Genomic DNA, 23,210 nt, shown 5'->3' on the forward strand with positions numbered 1-23,210 from the left:
GCGTGAAACTTTTGTGACGATTATGTGTAAATAATCTTTATGTTGCTTTGCGCGAAAATTCTAAATTCAACAACAACAACAGCAACGACATGTTCACGACATCAAAATATATTTACAACGAATTCGTGACTTGCCTGTTTCTCGCTATCTTTTTAATCACTTGGATCACGTTTAATCCTAATTACATTCTGACCTTTGATCTTATAATCGTACAAACATGCTAATCTCCATCGAAGGAAACGGGGTTAAAACATTACACACATTGTAAACTGATTTTTTGAACCTTAACGATGTTTATAGAACGCTAAAAAAATGATCTCTGTAAATATCCATCTGAAGGTTTAGTGTTATAAAACAAGGGACTCGTAACACTGGCCTAAAGCAGACAAATGTGACTTGTCAGGTCGGTCAGACAAAGTACTGACGAGACGTAGGTATATGAAAACTGTCTTCACCAGTGAAATTTGCTAGTTTTTTAAATGTATTTCTTGTTTACTTTCAATATGTAAAGTTTCATGTTCGCAGCCCTTATTTAGGGATAGCGGACTTAGCTAAACTGTCGGTAAGTTAAATCTTTCTATCAGCTATTAGTCCAACTATTAAAGTGAACATAGTTAAACATCTATATCTTAGCTCATATCCCTAACTTTGTAATACATACTTTGTTTATTTTTCCATTCTCGTGCGTTTATTCATGAGAAGAGGTGAACCAGTGCTTTTTATGCACGAGAGTATTTAACATTTTATTTTGTGTTTGATTTTATAAAAATGAATAAATAAAAAATTCCAACCTCAGCACCTTTGTCAAATAGATGTCAGGACAGACAGCGAATGGTTCTGCTGATTTCCAGTAGAGGGCTTATAAATTAAGTTGTATGTGAATGTTTTCTTATAGCAAAGCCACAGCGGGCTATCTGCCGAGCCCACCGAGGGGAGTCGAACTCCTGATTTTAGCATTGTAAATCCGTAGACTTATCACTATACCAGCGAGAGACATAAATTAATTGTTTTGTTTGTTTTGGAATTAAGCACAAGGTTACACAATGGGCTATCTGTGGTCTGCCCACCACGGTGTCGAAACCCGGTTTGTAGCAGTGCCACTGGGGAGGGGGTATAAAGCATGTTAAATTCGGCCTGTGAGTAAGATATATAAAATAAATAATCACTAATGAGTTGATTTTGGTGTGGGTATATAATACAATGTTATGCAGATTGTTTCTAAATAAATATTAATTGTTTCTGAAATTTTAGACTGCCTTTTAGTTGTTGAGAAACCCACTTGTTGAGAAATTTATATGCAAAAACGGCTCGTTTGGGTTGAGAAAATATTTTACATAGAAGGTCGAAACGTTGTTCGCTCTTCTATGTAAAATATTTTCTCAACCCAAACGAGCCGTTTTTGCATACAAAAATGCCTTTTAGTTGTCACAAATAACCCATTGTTTCGAATAATTTATCATGGTCGAAAATTTTCTTTTGTATCCATCTGTCCAGTAACTTACCTTACTAATGCAAACATGAATAACCTGACAGTTGTTTGTTGTTCAGCACAAAGCTACATAATGGGCCATTTGTTCTCCGCCCACTACGGGTATCGAAACCCAATTTTTTACAACCGTAAGCCTGTAAACTTACTACTGAACCACTGGGAGGGCATAAGCTGATAGATAATTCTATTTCGTACAGGCAAAGTGCATATAAAACAGTAGTTGAAAGATGAAATGTCGAATCAATAAGTAATTCATTTATATTCATTATAATTAATTAATAAGTTATTTATTTACATACATTTCAGTTAATTAATCAGTAACTCATTTATACATATTATACTTTTATTACTTTTGGCAAAGTATTAAGACGTAATGTCTATTGAGACTCGTAATATGAGGGTCCAGGGTTTCAGTCCCATCACACCAAACATGCTCGCCTTTTCAGCCTTGGGAGTGTTATAATAGAACGGTCAATCCCACTATTCGTTAGCGGTGGGAAGTGATGACTAGCTGCTTTCCCTCTAGCCTTACACTGCTAAATTAGGGACGGCTAGGGCTATTTGCGTTTAAGTATTATTTTATCAACACAGTGGTTTTTAGAACGGCTTTTCTTGTTCTTTTGGTACAATTTTAACACAACAGTAATCTAGTCTGTATTTAGTTGTTAGGTTTGTTTGGAATTTCGCGAACTCCACGTGACGTAGAAGAAATTGTTTGCTTAGTTTATTCATGTTGGCAAAATGATGAGAAGTGAATCTCGTCTTTAGAAAAAAAACAGCCGAGAGAGTTTCTCAACATTGACTGTGTAACCACGTGCTCATCACGACTTCCATAAGGGCAGTTATTGTAAGTTCGAGAGAGTTTCTCATAGCTGTTCCCAACATTGACTGTGTAACCACGTGCTCATCACGACTTCCATAAGGGCAGTTATTGTATGTTCCAAATGTCTGCTTGATTATTCTTCGTTTTTTGCAATAGATGCAAATTGCCTAAAATATGTGTGGAGATGCAGACTTTCCACAGCAGGGTACTAGGGGCTAGTTGGAAGTAGACCAATCACACATCGTAGCAACGGTTGCCGCAGTGACCAATAGAAACGAGTCCACGCAATGTAACAGCAAAGTGATAAACAGCGATTGATAAGCGTAAGGAAACGGTTTTATTTTGGAGAATATACTATTAGAAGAAAAAACAATGTTCTGTTTGTTTTATTTATTATTGAATTTTGCGCACAGCTACACGAAAATTTTCTGCCCTAACCGTCCCAAATTTAGCAGAATAGACTAGAGGGAAGACAGCTAGTCATCACCATCCACTTCCAACTCTTGGGCTACTCTTTTATCAACGAATAGTGGGATTTACCGTAACAATATAACGCTCCTACGGCTGAAAGGTCCAACATGTTTGGTGTGACGAAGATTCGAACCCACGCTCTCGGATTACGAGTGGAGCGCCTAACCATCTGCCCATACAGGGCCTGCCAAAGTTCTGTCAAAACATGTAGCATTATGGTTACCAATCGTTGTTTATCAGTTTGCTATCAAATCCGAGCAACGATAGAAAAACACGGATGTTTTTTTTTTTATTAAACAGCGAATGTACTGTAATTGCGTCAATACATTGAATCGATAATCTAATTTCTGATATTGTATTACGTTTTCAGAGTGGTTGTAGGAGAAAACAAGTTTTTAATTACAAACTGGAACTCTCATTCTGGAACCTGGACGTCTTATTCTGTGAATTTTTACAGTATCATCTCAACGTTTAACAATAAAAACACGATCAAGCCGTATTATATTCACAGGGATGGTTGACATTTTCTATGCTGTGATTTGTTGGGTATTTATGTTTCTCAACCATTCTAATGTTTAAAGGGTATCGACAGCAACTCTGATAGACGTTTTGATGTTCTGAAACACATGCTGTATATCAAGTAATTCTAGCCAAACTTGTTAAGTGGTTCAGGAATTGAAATGTTGTGTTAACCTTGAAATGTGCAATATTATGCGGTAGGATTAAATAATAGCTTAAAAATACACATGTGTCATATTTTCGAAATGACTCTTAGAGTTCCTAGAAATAAAATACGAAACTAAAGTGGAAAACAAATGTAACAGTTTTTAACTGCATTGAGGGAGACACGTATGGCCTCATATATGTATGTAAAAACCACGAAACTCAGAACAATGTATGGTTCTGAGCATAAAGTTCCAATTGGTGTTTTTGAACCACAGGGAACAAACCTTAATTTTTAATGCCATAAGACCTCAACCTTATCGCTGAGCTAGAAAGGACCAGAGAATAATGTTTGCCAAGTTAACAATGGTTTGAATACGACGTTCTCCGAATCAGGTTTCTTGTTTTGAGAATTATGTTTACACACCTCAAACATTATAAGAAATATGAAGATAATAAGGTATTGTTTAACCGAAACTGAAACCAAAGTATAAAAAAAAACAAAAACTTGCTTTCCACAAATTCGATCAAATTTAGCTCATGCGTTTACGGTTTTCAACACGATTGGAATATTGTCTTAAAGACAAAGAAATCGTATTTCCATTAAATAACTTTAACAGTAACTATCTCTGCGCTATAATTAATGATTACATGCTTTCACATTATAAAAGTAGGGTTACTGAAATTGTTTTAAATTGTATAACCAATCACTTTTAAAGACTTACATATTTTAAGATAATTTACCTCATAACTAAAAATGGTTCTTTCAAAATTCCTGTAGCTTAACATAATAAATTTTGTGTATCTATTAGAGTGATATAATACTGATGTTTGATTACTTATATAAAAATGAGCTGTTGATCTCTGATCGTTGCTCACTGTGACAGACTACCTGGATAACAGATTGTTGGGTACAGAAAGACCTTCAGATGTTTGATAATTACTGTGACAGATTACCTGGATAACAGATTGTTGGGTACAGAAAGACCTTCAGATGTTTGATAATTACTGTGACAGATTACCTGGATAACAGATTGTTGGGTACAGAAAGACCTTCAGATGTTTGATAATTACTGTGACAGATTACCTGGATAACAGATTGTTGGGTACAGAAAGACCTTCAGATGTTTGATAATTACTGTGACAGATTACCTGGATAACAGATTGTTGGGTACAGAAAGACCTTCAGATGTTTGATAGTTACTGTGACAAATTACCTGGATAACAGATTGGTGGATACAGAGAGACCTTCAGACGTTTGATAATTACTGTGACAGACCACCTGGATAACAGACTGGTGGGTACAGAAAGACCTTCAGATGTTTGGTAGTTTTTTACTGTGACAAACTACCTGGATAACTGATTGGTGGGTACAGAAAGACCGTCAGATGTTTGGTAGTTTCTTACTGTGACAAACAACCTGGATAACTGATTGGTGGGTATAGAATGACCTTTAGAATCCTGATGGTTGTTAACAGTGGTAGAGAATGTGAATAAAATACAAAAGCTCTTCTAACAAACGATTATTTTATTTTGTGCACAGCTACACGAGGGCTATGTGCACTAACTATCTTTAATTTAGCAGTGTAAGACTAGAGGGAAAGCAGCGAGTTATCACCAGCCACCTCCAGCTCTTGGGCTACTCTTTTACCAACGAATAGTGGGATTGACCGTCACATTATAACGCTCCCACGGCTGAAAGGGCGAGTATGTTTGGTGTGACGGGGATTTGAACCCGTGATCCTAAGATTACAAGTCGAATGCCTTAACCTCCTGGCTATGCCGGGGCCACCAGTCAATTATTGAGGTATTATGTGTTTCAGAACCCTCTTAGGTTCACAACGAGTATCCATCTTCTACGCAACTGTTTACATTCAGTTAGCATATCTATAAGTAGGTGAATCCTGTAACTATACGTAAAACAAAAAAAAATGTATTTAAGAAAAATTTATAATAATGAAAGGTGCAGTAAAAAGGGTGAAATGCCAGACCTTCTGTTCATTCAGATATTATAAAGAGTAAACGTTTTTGTAAATCCTTTATGTTCGTCACATGTACTAAACGTTATTGTAAATTCTTTCTGTTCGCCACATGTACTATATTTCATTGAACACTAAAACATATGCACCAAAAAAAAAAAAAAGACATCCATGCTGTGAAAACAGAAACACATCCAAACTGATATGAATTTTATACAAACGATTTTTTAATCCTTCATTAGTTTAAAAATACAATCTTCATTGTTCGAATCTCCGTCATACCATACATACTCGTACTTCCAGCCGTGGGGACGTTATAATGTGACTCTCAATCCCAATGTTCGTTGGTAAAAGAGTAGCCCAAGTGTTGACGGTGAGTGGTGATGACTAGCAGCCTTTCCTCTCTTACATTGCTAAATTAGGATGGCTAGGGCAGATAGCCTTCGTGCAGTTTCGTGCGCACTTCAGAGCAAGCAGACAAACAAAACAATCTTATTCTTTGTTTGTTTGAAGTTTTGACAGTTTTCTAACATACAAAAACCAAAATCAGATACGGCTGTTTGCATTCGGACTGAATCATTTTCAATGTCCTGCTTATTGACATCAATTCTCTGTGGGGTCAAACTATAAATATCCTTGATCTCCATAACTTCTGAAAATGGTTGTTTTAACTTGAACAGATATATCGTGTTTCAAGGAGCTATTCACATTTTAATCAGAATATGCACTATTTTTCATAAATTTAAAATTCATTTCACAATCTGTGAAACTGCACTTCAGTTATATCGCCGTTCGATGAGATGCATCTTCAGTTCAAGGAGAATGAGAGATCTCAATATTGTTCTTCCAACAGATGGCTAGCTGTCTTTCATGAACTGTTGGATGGACTGTCCATAACATTTTCGAATCTATAATGAATTGGATTAATATAAATAATTCGTTCACATCAACGATGAATAACGTTAATGAATTAATAAAGTACGATTCTTAATGCAAATGCAGATTATATTAAACGTATCAAACGTATTATGTTAAACGTATTAGTTCAGACTCAAATGTTCTCCTATCATTAACAATATTCAAATGTGATAATTTCTAATAAGTGTATTTTAATATAACTGTGTTAAGAAAACAATAGGACAAGAGTGAGTATTTCAGCCTTGTTTAATGGTGAAAATTAAAAAGTAACGTATCGATTAGTATAAGATAGAAAAATAATTTTATATAAGGGAAACTTAGATTAACTTAAAATGAGAACAGTGAACGATAGCTGGTAGGGTTAAATACAGTAAGTTTAGATAAGGGAAACTTAGATTAACTTAAAATGAGAACAGTGAACGATAGCTGGTAGGGTTAAATACAGTACGTTTAGATAAGGGAAACTTAGATTAACTTAAAATGAGAACAGTGAACGATAGCTGGTAGGGTTAAATACAGTAAGTTTAGATAAGGGAAACTTAGATTAACTTAAAATGAGAACAGTGAACGATAGCTGGTAGGGTTAAATACAGTAAGTTTAGATAAGGGAAACTTAGATTAAATTAAAATGAGAACAGTGAACGATAGCTGGTAGGGTTAAATACAGTAAGTTTAGATAAGGGAAACTTAGATTAACTTAAAATGAGAACAGTGAACGATAGCTGGTAGGGTTAAATACAGTAAGTTTAGATAAGGGAAACTTAGATTAACTTAAAATGAGAACAGTGAACGATAGCTGGTAGGGTTAAATACAGTAAGTTTAGATAAGGGAAACTTAGATTAACTTAAAATGAGAACAGTGAACGATAGCTGGTAGGGTTAAATACAGCAAATTTAGATAAGGGAAACTTAAAATAGTCTCAAATTAAAATATTCAATGAAGAATTGTAGGGTTAAAAATAGCTTTGGATAACAGAAGCTTAAAATAGTCTTAAAATTTAGGAGTAAAAATGGACTTTGGATAAGGAAAACTTAGATAAAACTAAAAGTCGGAGAAGGTTTGTATAATTAAAAAGTTGAAATTTAAATAAAGAAAAAAATTTTTTTTAGATTAAAGTTCAAGGGCCCGGCATGGCCAAGCGTTCGACTCTCGACTCGAAATCCGAGGGTCGCGGGTTCGAATCCCGGTCGCGCCAAACATGCTCGCCCTCCCAGCCGTGGGGGCGTTATAATGTGACGATCAATCCCACTATTCGTTGGTAAAAAGAGTAATTCAAGAGTTGACGGTGGGTGGTGATGACTAGCTGCCTTCCCTCTAGTCTTACACTGCTAAATTAGGAACGACTAGCGAAGATAGTCCTCGAGTAGCTTTGCGCGAAATTCAAAAACAAACAGATTAAAGTTAAACACCATATGTACTTGTTTGTTTTCCAACTGTTGATTTATTTCATTAATTGTAAGTGTTAACTATTATTTTCTCTTTTACCTTGAACCTGGTTGAGTAAGTGTAGATTCTTGTCAGCCCTTAAATTCAGTTATGTAGATGTGTATATGTTGTTACCTTGAACATATACATGTTGATGTAGATTATAACTGTTATTAACACTTTACCTTGAAACTAATTATGTAGATTATGGGCTAACTGTAGCCTATCTATCACAGATAATCGAATCCCGCATTTTAGCGTTAAAATTCCGCAAAATTACTGCTGATACAAAGAGGGAAATTAACCTAAAAGTTTGTGTGTAGTCAGTATGGATTTAGTATTGCAAAACTATATGGTTGGTTTTGGATAATTCTGATTTTCCAAGTAATTTTTATATCAAGTAGTATATTATTTTAGCATATTGTTGAGCTTTGGCGTTGTATAGTGAGTCCCCTATAGCCTTATTTTAGCATATTGTTGAGCTTTGGCGTTGTATAGTGAGTCCCCTATAGCCTTATTTTAGCATATTGTTGAGCTTTGGCGTTGTATAGTGAGTCCCCTATAGCCTTATTTTAGCATATTGTTGAGTTTTGGCGTTGTATAGTGAGTCCCCTATCGCCTTATTTTAGCATATTATTGAGCTTTGGCGTTGTATAGTGAGTCCCCTATAGCCTTATCTTAGCATATTGTTGAGCTTTGACGTTGTATAGTGAGTCCCCTATCGCCTTATTTTAGCATATTATTGAGCTTTGGCGTTGTATAGTGAGTCCCCATAGCTTTATTTTAACATATTGTTGAGCTTTGGCGTTGTATAGTGAGTCCCCTATAGCCTTATTTTAGCATAATGTTGAGCTTTGGCGTTGTATAGTGATTCCCCTATAGCCTTATTTTTAGCATATTGTTGAGCTTTGACGTTGTATAGTGAGTCCCCTATAGCCTTATTTTAGCATATTGTTGAGCTTTGACGTTGTATAGTGAGTCCCCTATAGCTTTATTTTAGCATATTGTTGAGTTTTGGCGTTGTATAGTGAGTCCCCATCGCCTTATTTTAGCATATTATTGAGCTTTGGCGTTGTATAGTGAGTCCCCTATAGCCTTATTTTAGCATATTGTTGAGCTTTGGCGTTGTATAGTGAGTCCCCTATCGCCTTATTTTAGCATATTATTGAGCTTTGGCGTTGTATAGTGAGTCCCCTATCACCTTATTTTAGCATATTATTGAGCTTTGGCGTTGTATAGTGAGTCCCCTATCGCCTTATTTTAGCATATTATTGAGCTTTGGCGTTGTATAGTGAGTCCCCTATAGCCTTATCTTAGCATATTGTTGAGCTTTGACGTTGTATAGTGAGTCCCCTATCGCCTTATTTTAGCATATTATTGAGCTTTGGCGTTGTATAGTGAGTCCCCTATAGCTTTATTTTAACATATTGTTGAGCTTTGGCGTTGTATAGTGAGTCCCCTATAGCCTTATTTTAGCATATTGTTGAGTTTTGGCGTTGTATAGTGAGTCCCCATCGCCTTATTTTAGCATATTATTGAGCTTTGGCGTTGTATAGTGAGTCCCCTATAGCCTTATCTTAGCATATTGTTGAGCTTTGACGTTGTATAGTGAGTCCCCATCGCCTTATTTTAGCATATTATTGAGCTTTGGCGTTGTATAGTGAGTCCCCTATAGCTTTATTTTAACATATTGTTGAGCTTTGGCGTTGTATAGTGAGTCCCCTATAGCCTTATTTTAGCATATTGTTGAGCTTTGGCGTTGTATAGTGAGTCCCCTATCGCCTTATTTTAGCATATTATTGAGCTTTGGCGTTGTATAGTGAGTCCCCTATAGCCTTATCTTAGCATATTGTTGAGCTTTGACGTTGTATAGTGAGTCCCCTATCGCCTTATTTTAGCATATTATTGAGCTTTGGCGTTGTATAGTGAGTCCCCTATCGTTTTATTTTAGCATATTGTTGAGCTTTGACGTTGTATAGTGAGTCCCCTATAGCCTTATTTTAACATATTGTTGAGCTTTGGCGTTGTATAGTGAGTCCCCTATAGCTTTATTTTAACATATTGTTGAGCTTTGACGTTGTATAGTGAGTCCCCTTTATTTTAACATATTGTTGAGCTTTGGCGTTGTATAGTGAGTCCCCTATAGCCTTCAAGATAGGTAAAAATAAATCGTTTTTATCCTCACGTTGTTTATTATTTTTTTTTTTTAAACTGCAGTTCCTTCTTCAAAACTGAATATTATGCTTGAATTAGATCATTCTATAGACTATTTAATAAACTCTTCAAAACAAGAAACGCAAAAGGGATATTTTTGTTATTTTAAAGAGAAATATATGTAATAACGTTACAAGCTCAGAGTATGTGATGTTACACGTGTTAAGGTACTAATTGTCAGACCAAAATGACAATAAAAGCTGTGCACTTTGAAAACGGAGGAAACATCGGATTTTTCGCCAAAACGCATGCGTGTCCAATAAATTTGTTTGAGAGATCTGGATGTTCTGCAAGTGCAACATGTGCAAAATTTCTATAAAAGTGACGGGTTCTCGGTTTCCATAGCTCAGTGTTAAGCCACCGACACGCAATACAGTTACGCCAAGACTGACTAAAGCACAACGCCATTGATCGCTTGGAAGCAGGCGAATCTCGATCAGATGTGTCCAGAGCTGTGAATGTCCACCCAAGCACCATCACAAGGCTATGAAATCGTCACCAACAACATGGATCAACTCGTGACCGTCCACGATCTGGCAGACCTCGTATGACCACGCCCGCACAAGATCGCAACATCCGGTTACGTCACCTTCGGGATAGGACCACCACTGCGACGTCTACTGCTTCAACCATACCAGGGCTGCGTAGGATTTTCGATCAGACCGTACGCAACCGTCGACGAGATTCTTAGGCCCCATGTGCAACCCATCATGGTGAACGTCAACGACGTTTTTCAACATGACAACGCCCGTCCTCACAAAGCCCGACTCACCACTGTCTTCTTGTGACACCACAACATCAACGTTCTTCCCTGGCCCTCCAGATCACCAGATTTAAACCCCATTGAACATCTTTGGGACGAGTTGGACCGACGTCTGCGACGGCGACAACATCAACCGCAGACTCTACTTCAGCTTGCAGCAGCTTTGCAGGCTGAGTGGACAGCCATTCTACAGGATGTGGTTCCCCATTTCATCGCTTGCATGGGCAGGAGTTGCCAAGCAGTTATTGATGCTCACGGGGGGTATACTCGTTATTGACGTTGAGTGATGTTAAACTTCACCTAGTGAGCGTGGACTTCGCCTTTGCAGACTTTGGATGTTCAGCAGTGAATGTGCAAAGTTTCACACATGTCATACAGAACTACCCGGAATAAATTTGTTAATAATTTGTCTCATATTTTGCCTTTTGCGTTTCTTTTTTTGAAGAGTATATATATATTATATTTAAAAGACAGAATTGTGTGAAGTATATTTCATTTAGCTTTTGAGTTTAACCTTAAAATTTTCGAATTGTTTTTACATGGTTTACCACCGATCGGGTCCATGTATAGCAAGCATCTTATCCAGTAATTTTAGAGTTTTAATCTTTCATAATACTCGCCATAAAGAATTGGCAAACATGAATACCGTGAAATAGTTCATTTACTGCGTAAAATATACACAGGTCATGAGAAGTAATCAGCCAGATTAATTGCAATACTGGTGCTAATTGTATTTGTTTATATGACTTCTGTGTTATTAGAGATCCTGTAACAAAAAAAAAAGTCATGGGCCCACAAGTAGTTAGTTTTAAATCGCAGTATTTTTTTTATTAATTCTCAATAATATGTCTTAGTTTAGTAACTATCGCTTGGTGTTTGTTAAAACTACAATAAATATCTATTGTTGTTCAAAACTAGTCCAGTAGCTGCTACATGCAATTCTACTTTCATATTTTTATATTATAAACGCAATTTCTACAGACAATATAATTTGAATATTTTCACCAAACAAAGCAACAGATAAGCAACAAGACTGAGTGCTGGACAGAATAATGGAGAATTACCATTAATATATTGTTAAGATATTAGTTTTGAGCTCTGCACAGTGGTAAGACATTATTGTACTTCTACTATGCTTTGAAATACCATTACTGTATTTCTACTATATTTTAAGATGTTATTGTTGAACTCTTACTGTGTTTTAAGATATTCAGCTCTTACCATGTTTTAAGATATCACTGTTGAACTTTTACTGTGTTCACTATATCATTTTTGAGCTATTACTCTGTTTTAAAACATCCTTATTGAACTCCTACTGTGTTTTAAGATATTATTAAATTCTTAATGTTTTAAGATATCATTGTTGAACTATTACTGTTTTAAAATATCATTGTTGAGCTCTTACTGTGTTTTAAAATATCATTGTTGAACGCTTACTGTGTTCTAAAATATCATTGTTGAACACCTACTGTGTTTAAAATATCATTGTTGAACGCTTACTGTGTTCTAAAATATCATTGTTGAACACCTACCGTGTTTAAAAATATCATTGTTGAACGCTTATTGTGTTCTAAAATATCATTGTTGAACACCTACCGTGTTTAAAAATATCATTGTTGAACTATTAGTGTGTTCTAAAATATCATTGTTGAACACCTACCGTGTTTAAAAATATCATTGTTGAACACCTACCGTGTTTAAAAATATCATTGTTGAACTATTAGTGTGTTCTAAAATATCATTATTGAACTTCTACCATGTTTCAAGATATTATTGTTGAACTCTTATTATGTTTTAAAATATCATTATTGAACGCTTACTGTGTTCTAAAATATCATTGTTGAACACCTACCGTGTTTAAAAATATCATTGTTGAACGCTTATTGTGTTCTAAAATATCATTGTTGAACACCTACCGTGTTTAAAAATATCATTGTTGAACGCTTATTGTGTTCTAAAATATCATTGTTGAACGCTTACTGTGTTCTAAAATATCATTGTTGAACACCTACTGTGTTTAAAATATCATTGTTGAACGCTTACTGTGTTCTAAAATATCATTGTTGAACACCTACCGTGTTTAAAAATATCATTGTTGAACTATTAGTGTGTTCTAAAATATCATTGTTGAACACCTACCGTGTTTAAAAATATCATTGTTGAACTATTAGTGTGTTCTAAAATATCATTGTTGAACACCTACCGTGTTTAAAAATATCATTGTTGAACTATTAGTGTGTTCTAAAATATCATTATTGAACTTCTACCATGTTTCAAGATATTATTGTTGAACTCTTATTGTGTTTTAAAATATCATTATTGAACGCTTACTGTGTTCTAAAATATCATTGTTGAACACCTACCGTGTTTAAAAATATCATTGTTGAACGCTTATTGTGTTCTAAAATATCATTGTTGAACACCTACCGTGTTTAAAAATATCATTGTTGAACGCTTATTGTGTTCTAAAATATCATTGTTGAACGCTTACTGTGTTCTAAAATATCATTGTTGAACACCTACTGTGTTTAAAATATCATTGTTGAACGCTTACTGTGTTCTAAAATATCATTGTTGAACACCTACCGTGTTTAAAAATATCATTGTTGAACGCTTATTGTGTTCTAAAATATCATTGTTGAACACCTACCGTGTTTAAAAATATCATTGTTGAACTATTAGTGTGTTCTAAAATATCATTGTTGAACACCTACCGTGTTTAAAAATATCATTGTTGAACACCTACTGTGTTTAAAAATATCATTGTTGAACTATTAGTGTGTTCTAAAATATCATTATTGAACTTCTACCATGTTTCAAGATATTATTGTTGAACTCTTATTGTGTTTTGAAATATCATTGTTGAGCTCTTACTGTGTTAAGATATCATTATTGAGCTGTTACTGTGTTTTAAAATATCATTGTTATATTTCTACCGTGTTTTAAAATATTGTTTTTTGTCATTGTATAAATGTAACTTTCTGTCTGTGTCTGAAGCATCTTAAGTAACAACAGCCTAATGACAGCCAAACTTCGCTCTATTGTTATCGAAGTAAGTGAAAATCAGAAACGCCCTCCATTCCCACCATTACGTTTCATCCTTTCATTGTTATTGTTCCTCCCCAACTCTATTGTAGTAAACACGTTTTTACGCCCTATAAACCCTTCTTTTATGTCTCAACATTAGCTTCCCCACCAACTTTTGTTATCTCTGTCGAGATTTTTTAGTAAAAAGAAACAACGAACACTTGTACTTTAGGAAGCACACATTAAACCATTCTTACATTTTATAATAAATCCAGTTCGATACTTGACCATCCTCGTAACTCAGTATTGTACACACCCATAAACAGACACGAACTAACTTGAATTTTATTACTTACTTAATATGATAGTCGATCTGATTGGACAGTCCTGTTACTCAGATGGAAACGAACTAGCTTTGTGACTTTTATAAGAGCCAACAATCGTTTATCGAATGCACTACAGTGTGACCAATAAAAATACGCCCGTTTAAAAACAAACTGTGTTGCAAAACGTCTGAAATGACATAAGTCAATCTTCAGCATGATGGCTCATAAGTATGTTTTATACAAAATACTACTTTTATGTGAGTGGAAGTTTTCAAACGTTCGAGAATTCCAGTCCATGTGTTTTATCCTATAGATAAATGCAGCCCTAACATTAATACTTTTTTCTCAAACCTTATATAGTTAGAGCCTTCTGGTATTAAAGAACAGGAATTTGGGGTGAATTATTTCTCCCAGTGTTGTGTTGTGTTGTTGTTTTTAAACGAGCCAAACTAATTCTAATTGGTTGACTCTAAGTTCTGTATTTAAGCTGCGGGTGCGTTTTAAGAATAAAGGCGAAATCCCTGTATTCGGATAGGTCAGCTCAAGAGCTGATGATGAGTGCTGTTAACCAGTTAAAACTAGGGGTCAGATAGCTTTTACCTTTTGTGTAGTATTGCGCGAACTTCCGAAAGAAACAAACCATTTATTTAAGCTTAAAATAAGCAAGTACTATTTAGTCATATACAATTTACAGGCTATGCATATTTAAAGTTTTAAAAGGTGTGTCGTGCTATTATTGCAAACATTTGTGCTAAAGTTCAAAGAAACTCTGACCAGTGTCTTAAGCTATTGAGTGTTAAAACGAAGAAGAAGACAAAACCAGTCTCGATGCTTTGAATTAAGGACCGTGCTTTATATTTCTTTATTCACCTGTGTGCGAGTTTAAGCCTAGTTTGTATTCAATGTGGGTCCCAATGCTCAACTTTAACAACTCTTTCATGGCATCCATCTTACAACTCTATTATAACATCTGATATGAATTCTGTGGCTAAATAGGTTCATGACTTTAATGATGTTCTGTGACTTCTGATTGGCTGAACTCGTCATTGTGTTTCTGGCTTTACATATCGTTCTCAATGTTTCTTCTTAGCTTTCCAACAGGGTTCAGTTTCGAGTACACAGTCCACATCTGCAGATCCTGCTTGACAAGATCTGTGGGTTTAACTTAAATACAATTGTTAGCAGAATTGTAATAATCTGTATCTAGTTTTCATGACCTGTAGTGTCACTGAACATGCCACGTAACATCAGCACCACGTAAAGTTATAACAAACTCATTAAAGGTGTACTGAGATTTACGTGACCGTACTTCGTATGTAGCGAAGTTTTATTGAAGTGTACTTAATATTTTATTCTATGTTTGACATATTCATCTAACACGGTGTACTACGGGCTAGAGTTTTATCAGGATTTGTGTAATAATGTGTCTTATGTGCGGGAGTTCAACATGGGGTTTTGTCAGGATTTATGTATTAATGTGTCTTATGTGCGGGAGTTTAACATGGAATTTTGTCAGGTTTTATGTAATAATGCGTCTTATGTACAATAATTTAAGCTATTCATCTAACACCGCTAAAGTTTTATCACGATTTACGTAACTATATTCTCAAGCTACCTTAGGAATGAAGCGGACATACCTTCTGAAGTCGATCAGGGTTACAGTTTCTCGTGTTGTGAATTACCTGTTTCCGGTCTTCGTGATTTCTCAGCATCGTGAACCTCAGGCTGTTGAGAATAGATCAGAATTTGTCAAATTTTTCATGTCTTACGTTCTGAGATTTTTTGCGAATTGAACTTTTTTTTAAATGTCTTTTAGTATTCTACGAAAGAACAAAATATGAACTGACATAATAAACACTGGAGTTTTTTATGCATGAAAAATATCATATCATATAAAGATCATTATGTTTATAAGGAAATACATTTAAGTTATGTACTTATATAGTTACTGATCAGATTTAACATGGATGATTTTTTATGAATCTCTAACTGGAAACAGACACAGTTAAGAAGCACGTGACATGCTCAGTTTATTAAATGGGATCTTTGCGTGATTGGTATTCACTAGAACTCATGACGTAAAAAAAATTCTGTAGTGTAGTCGTTCTTACTGGTTTAACTTAAACAGACGATAAAATGGTTTTTATTATAAAAATTAAATGGATACAACAACACTTTGTTTCAATAAACGACGCTTGCGTTCTGTAAGTCATGCTCTATGTATAAATATATGATTCGACTATTTGTTTTGAAAATTGCTCATTATTTCCTATAGCGGGGCGAAGATCAATGATCAGAACGTTCGATCCGCAAATTCAATGATTTATTGGTTTGCGATCCATTACCATAGAAATGGGGTCTTCGTTATACTGTAAGAGCCAAGAGCTATTTCGCGCTTTTAGGTCGCACAAGTGTAAAGCTGGAGTTGGCGGAAGGTGCTTTTGATCAGTTGCCTTTGTTTTCAAAAACATATATTACTTTAAAATTAGAGGTAACTACGAGCAGCTAACCGGTGCTAAACTTTGCACGGAAATTTCAAAATAAATAATTTTCTATAGCTTTCAAAAATTACGAAAAATGTATTTCTTCTGGTTCCACTTGGAACATTTTGTTTGTTTGTTTGGAAATTTCGCACAAAGCTACTCGAGGGATATCTGTGCTAGCCGTCCCTAATTTAGCAGTGTAAGACTAGAGGGAAGGCAGCTAGTCATCACCACCCACCGCCAACTCTTGGGCTAATCTTTACTAACGAATAGTGGGATTGACTGTCACATTATACACCCCCACGGCTGGGAGAGCGAGCATGTTTAGCGCGACACGAGCGCGAACCCGCGACCCTCAGATTACGAGTCGCACGCCTTACGCGCTAGGGCATACCGGGCCACTTGAAACAAAATAATAAATTTATATATATATATATATATAAGTGTTTTATAACTTTCTGTGCAATTAATTAAATATGAACACCAATATAACTCTACCTAAGTTGTGCTCGTTTAAGATAGGAGTTTTAAAATAAGTAAATATTCATGACAAATAACGTCAGAGTTGGCGGTTGTTTGGCTTATGCTTCACCCTGGCGGCATTTTATTTTTCGTATAAACTTTTTATATAGCATATATAATGCTTGGAAAACGTGAAGAAATGTAAGAACAAGGCACATTGTTTTTGTTTTATATTTTTTTTGTTTCCAACCAAACCAGTTTTGTCAGTAAACCACAATATATATGGGAAGAGTTTTCCTTGTTTGCGGATTTCATATTCAGGGGTTGTGACCTTTGAAAAAACAGAACTAAAATGATGAATTATTTTTGGTGATATTTTGTTTTTCTTTTCCATCTTGGTAGGGTTAAAATAGTCGTATTAACCTCCACGAAGTCATTTTGGTAGGGTTAAAATAGTCGTATTAACCTCCACGGAGTCATTTTTGTAGGGTTAAAATAGTCGTATTAACTTCCACGGAGTCATTTTGTTAGGGTTAAAATAGTCGTATTAACCTCCACGAAGTCATTTTGATAGGGTTAAAATAGTCGTATTAACCTCCACGAAGTCATTTTGATAGGGTTAAAATAGTCGTATTAACCTCCACGGAGTCATTTTATTAGGGTTAAAATAGTCATATTAACCTCCACGGAGTCAGTTATATTCTTTCTACAGGATTATAGATATTTTCCAGAGAAAAAAAGATGAGAAATACATTGGTTTTTCATACTAGCTTTAAAATCTAGTCTGCTTTGGAGATCTTCGGTGGATTTACAGTTAATCTTAATAGTTTCTTGTCTTAGATAATGGATCGTTTTATTATTCGCCTTATGACTATGGTTATAAGTTAGTTTAGTGTATCTTTCTTATACGGTGACTCTGATAATCTGTCACTTTACCTCAACTTTGATTGAGGAGATGTTTTATCACTGGTTTTCTTGGTCATATGACTTCCATAATACGCTGACATTTTACTCACTTTACTTTGTGACACTCTCACTGACGGCTCAGTAGTAAACACGAGAGCTTATAATAGTATATTTCGGATTTCGACACTCGTCATCAGCACAACACATACATACATGTGTATACCCTATGTGCGCGGACATCCTTTATTGTGAAGGTCGCGATGTGTTTAGTGACTTACATTCAAATTTTAATTAAATTACATTTAATGCTATACTAATTGTTATGACATAAATTCATAGCTAGTTATCCATATTTTAATAGTATATAAGTTTTAAATTCTTAAGTTTAGTGCTCAGTATTAAAAACTCTTGGAGTCCCCCTAGTGGATTTCCCCTAGTGTGATAAATTTTTCTCATTATTTTTTTTTAGGCATTTTCTGTTCTCTAATTTATTCACCACTCTTACAATAAATTTAATGTAAGTTACTTACTATAGAATCGTTATCGGTTCACAGAATGCATAGTTTTTATAGTATTCAATTTTGTTTGATTAAGAACTATCGAATAGAAAATCAGACCCTTCCTATAGTACCCATGTGACACATCCTCTCTTTCAGACCCTTCCTATAGTACCCATGTGACACATCCTCTCTTTCAGACCCTTCCTATAGTACCCATGTGACACATCCTCTCTTTCAGACCCTTCCTATAGTACCCATGTGACACATCCTCTCTTTCAGACCCTTCCTATAGTACCCATGTGACACATCCTCTCTTTCAGACCCTTCCTATAGTACCCATGTGACACATCCTCTCTTTCAGACCCTTCCTATAGTACCCATGTGACACATCCTCTCTTTCAGACCCTAACTATAGTACCCATGTGCCACATCCTCTCTTTCAGACCCTTCCTATAGTACCCATGTGACACATCCTCTCTTTCAGACCCTTCCTATAGTACCCATGTGACACATCCTCTCTTTCAGACCCTTCCTATAGTACCCATGTGACACATCCTCTCTTTCAGACCCTTCCTATAGTACCCATGTGACACATCCTCTCTTTCAGACCCTTCCTATAGTACCCATGTGACACATCCTCTCTTTCAGACCCTTCCTATAGTACCCATGTGACACATCCTCTCTTTCAGACCCTTTCTATAGTACCCATGTGACACATCCTCTCTTTCAGACCCTTCCTATAGTACCCATGTGACACATCCTCTCTTTCAGACCCTTTCTATAGTACCCATGTGCCACATCCTCTCTTTCAGACCCTTCCTATAGTACCCATGTGACACATCCTCTCTTTCAGACCCTTCCTATAATACCCATGTGACACATCCTCTCTTTCAGGATTTCTTAATAGTTCTCTCTTACGTTTACTTCTAAATTATTTATAACCAATAGAAAGCTAAGATTTCATCTATCAAATGAGGTATTATATTACTTTGTTTTGTTTTCTGAACAGAGAATTGTCAAATCAAATTTTTTAGTAGGACCCGGCACGGCCAGGTGGATAAGGTACTCGACTCGTAATCCGAGGGTCACGGGTTCGAATCCCCGTCACACCAAACATGTTTACCCTTTAAGCCGTGGGGGCGTTATAATGTGTAGAATTTCTAAACAAACAAACTTTTTAGTACAAGGTTCATTTCAATGGGAAACATTGATCAGCTTGGTTGAATTTGTAACGGTTCTTGTAGCATCGTTAGAAAGCCAGAACAATTGTGATCCTTATGTCTGATTTTACATGTTGTTATTCTATGTTATTTGGTACATTGCTTAATTAAATACACGTTATTTAGTACATTACTAACGTATGTATAATAAAGTAGGGTTAAGTGTCATTGGTAGTAGATAGGAAAAACCGGAGGTTCAGGTAACTACTTTATTGCTGGGTTTTACGTTTATTGTTTTTTTTTATTTTTATAAACGTAACTAAATTATAAAGTAGGGATTTTTTATGTTAATTAATGTTAGATTAGATAAACTAAATATAAATATTATTACAATAAAAATGCTTCACAAGACACGCACGCGAGCAGCACTGAGTAATGTAGTTCGTGAGCTCCACGTTTCACAAGTGATTGAAAATTTATAATGATGTGAATAGTAGTTGAAAGCGGAGAAGCAAAATTTCTGGTCACCTCTGGTTGTTTTTCAGGCCCCAACATCTTTTTGAGGATTTAAATTTGAGGAACTGAATTAGACACAGTTCAAAGGACAATAAAAATAAATTTGAAGTATAAATAGATGTAATAGTGTTGTAAGTTTAAAGCTACTTAGAACAAATTAAAGGAGTTTCAGGTTGTAATTTCAAGTCATTCTATAAAGAAAAAAAGTAGAAGTATTTCGATTTTTTTTGGTGGTTACGAGGTTGGTCAAACTTACCAACTTTGTATTGTGTTATGGTTGAGAAAATAGCAGATAAAATATAAAGTTTTAGAGAAACAAACATTTAAAACGTACTTAAGAGGCTTTAGAGGGTACGCAAATAAAATTTAAAATTTTTGAGGTGTAGAAAACTATTTTCAATGTTCACATGAAAGTCACTTTGAATTTCGGTAGTCAGGAAAATACTCGATATATTCGCGGACAAATCTTTTTTTTTTTTTTTTTTTTACTTTATTACAATACCTCACCATAAACCTGATTCTTTTGTATGTAAAAGATTTATAATGTTTACTGTAAGTTAGTCAAATTTTGTGAAGGTCTAGATAATATATTAAAAGTTATTTCTATCAAAAATATAAATACTTCAAACGAGTTCAAAAGTTTCTAATGAATTCGACTTTGACTTTGATTATAGGTTGTTTTACCGTCATTTTTCTTATCTCATAACTTTGGTTATGGGCCACTTTACCATCGCTTTTCGTTAACCTGCGACTTTGTTTATGGGGCGTTTTATTGTAACTCACGAAACTTTTATCTATATTATAATAATTATTGTGACCTTTATATTCTTTAGCTACTGCTACAGCACCGAAGTCTACAATCACATTAAATATGAGTTGTTGTTTTTTTACATTCCAATGCGCTAAGTATTACTAGCGGTCACGAGCCTTTCTATTGACTCATATTGCAACTATTTCTTTCATATAAAGAGTTCCTTCAAATTTACACTGAATATGATTGTAAATAATAGAGACTTTACTCATCTAAGGTCATTGAAGATCTCAGAAAACGAAATGCATTTTCTTTTTATAATGGGGCGACATAATGAAAATATTTTACGTATCTAAATGACATGTCTTGGTGGTTAGGGCGCTCGACTCATAATCTGCGGATCGCGAATTCGAATCCTCTCAACAAACATTCTTGCCCTTTTTGCCTCGAGGGCGTAATAACGTAAAGGTGAATACCACTTTTTGTTATAAAAGAGTAGCTCAAGACCTGGCGGTGTAGACTAGATGCATTCTCTCAAGTTTATCACTATTAAATTAGGGACGGTTAACACAGATAAGCCTTGAGTAGCTTCGTTCGAAATTTCCAGAAACAAAGAAAGTTTTAATATTCACGGCTTCTTGAGCCAACATATTTAATATTTATTATGAACATACACTCACAAAGTATTAAGAATGTAACAATTGGCTTTATTAATTTTAGCTAAGTGTATCACAGAAGACAAAAAAAAAAGACATTACGTTAAGAGACTAAAATGACCGGTCGTGTCACGAGACATTAAAATGCGACAAAAATGCAATTTCAGTGGTTGCACGTATGCGCAGATTACTAATATATGTTCTTGTTATAATCTCATTTCTGTACTTGTTGTTTAAACAACAGTGCTGTTTGTTACCTGTCTTGAACCGACTTCTGAGCTTTGTGTTCTACACGCCACAATGTTAACTTCTTGTCTCGACCGAATTCTTCGTTTTTAATATGCAGTGTACTTCATGCAACACACACTTAATTTTTTCAATCACATTAACTCTATACATTACAGCATTAACTTCACATGTGAACAGGAAGAAAGCAATCAAATATCATTTCTTAACCTCAAAATTACAAGAACCGACACACAATTTAAAACAGGAATCCACCGAAAAATCACCCATACTGGACTATACATTCCTTGGGACTCAGCATATGAAACAAAACAAAAACTCAACATACTAAGAAACCAGATAAACACAGCCATAAAACTATGCTCCCCAGATAAAATTAACGATGAAGTAGACAAAATAAAACAATGCTTCATCAACATCAATAAGTTTCCTCCACAAACCGTAGAAAACATTATACGCACACACCTAGACAGAAAGCAAAATTAACCAACTAAAGTAAATATATCTCACGAATCAAAAAATCACGAAACCATATACTGCTGTATACCATATATTCCTGACATCAGCAAACAAATAACCAACATTTGGCAAAAACTAGTAACAAAATATGACATTCCAGTTAATACCAAATTTATTCAAAAACCAGGCACAAAACTGAGGTCTATACTATGTAAAAACTACACTGACAAACACCACACCAACATTATTTACAAAATACAATGTGATAACTGCCACGACTTCTATATTGAAGAAACAAGTATTAAAATGGAAACCAGATTCAAAGAACATAAAAAATCACCTTCACACGTTTTTGAACGTGTCAAATAACCACAACATAACCATAGAAAACACTCAAATACTAAATAAAGAAACAAACATAAACAAACGCAAAATTAAAGAAGCCTTACTTATACAACAACTTAAACCCAAAATAAACCAATACAATGGAACACCTTTATACCTATATTAAAAATAATAAAATAAATAATATAAAATTATATATTCAAACATCTAATACCGCCTTCTACATTCCGACACTCAGTTACACAACCCCTTTCAAACATGTGGTCAGCTTCCGGTCAGTGACGTTTTTCTTTCTTTGTGAACCTGACGATGACCGAAGAAGGTCGAAACGTTGTTCGCTCCTCTACGTAAAATATTTTCTCAACCCAAACGAGCCGTTTTTATGTATATGTGTACTTCATGTTCTACACGCCACAATGTTAACTTCTTGTCTCGAACGAATTCTTCGTTTTCTATATGCAATGTACTTTATGTCCCACACACCACAATGTTTTTAAGTTCTTGCCATAAACCGATTTCTGTCTTTCATGTTCTACACGTCACAACGTTACCTTTTTCGTCCTAAACCGAATTCTGTACTTCGTGTCTGCACGCCACAGCGTAATCTTTCTCGCTTGAACCGTATCT

At 35.1% G+C, this 23,210-nt stretch overlaps 1 protein-coding gene across 1 annotated transcript in view; it reads left to right on the forward strand.

Moving 5' to 3' along the window:
* LOC143251083 (protein Wnt-5b-like) overlaps positions 1–23,210 on the forward strand; it is a 108,427-nt gene that overhangs the window by 2,528 nt on the left and 82,689 nt on the right. The window lies entirely within an intron of this gene.

Source organism: Tachypleus tridentatus, chromosome 5 (genome assembly GCF_004210375.1).
Source record: "Tachypleus tridentatus isolate NWPU-2018 chromosome 5, ASM421037v1, whole genome shotgun sequence".
Classification (NCBI taxonomy): Eukaryota; Metazoa; Arthropoda; class Merostomata; order Xiphosura; family Limulidae; genus Tachypleus; species Tachypleus tridentatus.